Here is a 3,383-nt window from a genome sequence, read left to right as displayed (position 1 = left end):
GCCCTTTCTAATCCCCGCCCTCAATAACCCGTTTTCGTGTCTCAGGATGTTTACACCTCACTTCCTGTGTCCCCTGTTGTGTGGCGAGATCGGCAGGTTTTGAGAGAGCGGAGAGTAACTACAATTGCCCTGACCTGGGCTGCACTCACTATCCTTACACAGGGAATAGGTCCGGGTTTACAGAGCAGGATTAGGGAAGATACCCATCCTGAGCCGATGCTGTCCAACTGGACGTAATCGAGAAGTTAATGGAACAGAAAAAATGTTCCAGGCTTTCCGGTGATGCAGAGTTATGTTGGAGAATAAGCGATAATGAGGCTGCAAAGGATATCGGGTGGTAAATTGTCTTTGCAAGAAAGTGGCAAAGAGGAACATATTTCGAAGTGAAAAGGTTATTTTCCTTGCCAAGAAGAATGGGGAAAATTAATTACTGCTTATTGTTTTGAAATGGTGGAATATATTACGTGCTATTATAATATGTTTTAACTCAATGTTCCGGGGCCCCCTCTCTCTATGCTTCCTCAGAGTTCCTCTCTCTCTCTCACCCACACACACATACATAGACACAAACACACACACACACCTTTAGCAATCTACCCTCTGCTGGGCAATGTCATGAGCACACACACACACAGACACACAGACACACGCAAGCACACACACACACACACCTTTAGTAATCTGCTCTCTGCTAGACGCTGCCAGAGTCACAAACACGCCTTCACATTTCTGAAACCTTATTAGCGAAGACTGAGGCGCTGGAATAGTGGAGTTGTAACTGCACCAGTGATTTAACGACACAATATAATGTCCAGGATTCGAATACCACCTTGGCCAATAATGCAATTTGTATGCAATAACTCGCTTGAATTATCTGCGGGAGGAAGCCGTTGTCAATTGTTACGAAAAACCGCCTGGTTCATAAATGGTCTATCCTGCAGGTGACACTTGACCCACGGCTACTTAGAAATGAGAATGGCAATTCACTCTCTCTTGATATGTCTCTGTAACCAGCAGCCAGTTTAACTATCAGCTTTTATGCACCCATCCAAAGAATTTTGAGGTACAATAACAGATAATTATGGCCATACGCTGCCGTCAGGAAGCGTCGGTGGAGAGCGAATCGCAAATGAGGTTTCATGTCCGTGACATTTCATCTGAGCTCAGTTTGAGGAGTTGCAGATTTCTGGTGAAAGGTCACAGACTGGGACCTTCACTCTGTTTCTCGTTGTATTTCCAGCATTTTCTGTTTGTGCGTCGAATTTGGTTCCCTTTCTGCTGCTTGACTCAAGAGAGGAGTGGGGAATGTCACTCGCAGGACAACCACAGGCGCATTCTTTTAGATAACGATTTGGTTACAATTTGGGACGAGAGTAAATTTGCCCAGATTGTGGGCACTTCAGTTTAAGCACAGATTTTACTGTATAATTATACTAATGAAGTGAGAGACCTTGTCGTACAAGTACACAGGTCCTTGAAGGCAGCAGTTCAAGTAGACAAGGTTGTAAAGAAGGCATATGGAATGCTTTCCTTCATTGGCAGAGGTATAGAATATAAAAGTAAGGTTATATTGTTGAAATTCTATAAAACACTGGTGAGGCCACAAGTGGAGTATTGTGTACAGTTTTGGTCACCACATTACAGGAAGGACGTAATAGCTCTGGAGAGAGTGCAGTGGAGGTTCAGAAGAATGTTGCCATGGTTAGAAAAGAGTAGCTACGAGGAGAGATTGGATAGGTTGGGGTTATTTTCCTCAGATCAAAGGAGGCTGAGAGGTGACTTGATTGAGGTGTACAAAATTATGAGAGGAACAGATAGAGTGGACAGGATAAAATTGTTTCCCTTGATGGAGAATTCTAGAACCAGGGGACATTGATTCAAGATAAGTGGCAGAAGGTGCAGGGGGGTCATGGGAAAGACCTTTTTTACGCAGAGGGTAGTGGGTGTCTGGAATTCGCTGTCCAAGTGGGTAGTCGAGGCAGGAACATTAAACCCTTTTAAAAAGAACCTGGATCTGCACCTAAAGTGCTCTAAGCTGCAGGGCAATGGGCCGGGTGCAGGAAGGTGGGATTAGAATGGGTGTCCTCGGGCTGGCATGGACAAGATGATCCGAATGGCGTCCTTCTGTGCTGTAACTTTTCTATGGTTCTAAGTGTTCTAATGCTCTTTATGAATCATCACACAACGGCATAAAATAAACACTCGGGATCTCCCTCGGTTCCCTCGGACACAATCAGACAATGAAGCTCCGCACGTAGCAAAGACCGCACTGACTAACTGCCCCCTCAGTCCGACACTCTCTGTTGTGACCGTCAGCATCTCTGATGAAAGACCCTCGCTAATGGGATTCACTAGACAACCCGCGGCAGGCCTGCCTGTCTCTCCTGTTAGCTTTTCACGCTCAGAGCCGCCTGGCCCGCCTTGTGTTGTCAGAGGGATTGCTGCCGATCTTCCGGAACTGTAACCAGGAGCGATGTTTTTGTACAGTGACTGCCGTGTTTTGTCTCAGTGTGGGGCTCAGCCGCACAGTAATAAACCGCGGCATCAGCGTTCCCCGTGTCTACAATGAGCAATTGGCCGCGTTTCTCCGACTTGGAAAGACTCAGTTCAAATCGCCCGCTTCTCTCTTTGCCATTCGATGCTCGCTTTATAATCCACTCCAGTCCCTGACCGGATTCCTGTCTGTACCAATGCATCGTGTAAAATCCGGACACCTCGTAGCTGCAATCTATCTGCACCCAATCCCCGCTCTGGACTGTTTTCGAAGCGGGAGATTGAAGCACACGGTCCGAGAGACATCGACCTGGAAAAATATGCAGGGAATTAAACACTGGATCAACGAGGTTAATAATGAAAAACTCACTCTGGGTTATTGGGTATCTGTCCTGTACTTACCTGTTCGCATCGCCAGAATGACGGATAACAACTTTAACTGTGCAACGCAACACATGTTTGCTATGAGATTGTCAATACAAAAACGGGACACCGCTCACAACAGAAGATTACTTTTGGTGTAATTGTTAAAATATTGCTTCCTCCCCGGCGGGGAATTGAACCCCGGTCTCTCGCGTGACAGGCGGGGATACTGACCACTATACTACCGAGGAACTGACACATTGCAACAGAAGAAGTGAACAGATTTAAATGGTGGCTAATTAAAGTCAATGATGGATAGCCAAAGTCTTGGGCACGTGCTCACTTTCCCCGCTCCTCATTGGCTGGAAATTGATATTGTTCACCGGATACAAGAGGGTGGTTTGTTGGTCCGCTGCTCATTTCCTCCGCGGTTCACGTCTGAACCTATCAGTTTCCCTGAAGACCAGCAGCTTCTTCTGGTCCGGGTGGTGGGAAGTGAGGGGAAGCACATTTCTTGATGAGAGTCA

General features: G+C 46.5%; 1 non-coding gene across 1 annotated transcript; it reads right to left on the bottom strand.

The window, feature by feature from the left end:
- Window positions 1-3,035: 3,035 nt before the first annotated feature.
- trnad-guc (transfer RNA aspartic acid (anticodon GUC)) lies at window positions 3,036-3,107 on the bottom strand. Its single transcript has one exon. It is a non-coding gene; the product is annotated as a tRNA-Asp (tRNA).
- Window positions 3,108-3,383: the final 276 nt, after the last annotated feature.

This window comes from Cetorhinus maximus, chromosome 23, assembly GCF_964194155.1.
Source record: "Cetorhinus maximus chromosome 23, sCetMax3.hap1.1, whole genome shotgun sequence".
Taxonomy (NCBI): Eukaryota; Metazoa; Chordata; class Chondrichthyes; order Lamniformes; family Cetorhinidae; genus Cetorhinus; species Cetorhinus maximus.
The sequence above is the reverse complement of the archived record's forward strand: the minus strand, read 5'-3'. Positions and strand labels throughout refer to the sequence as shown.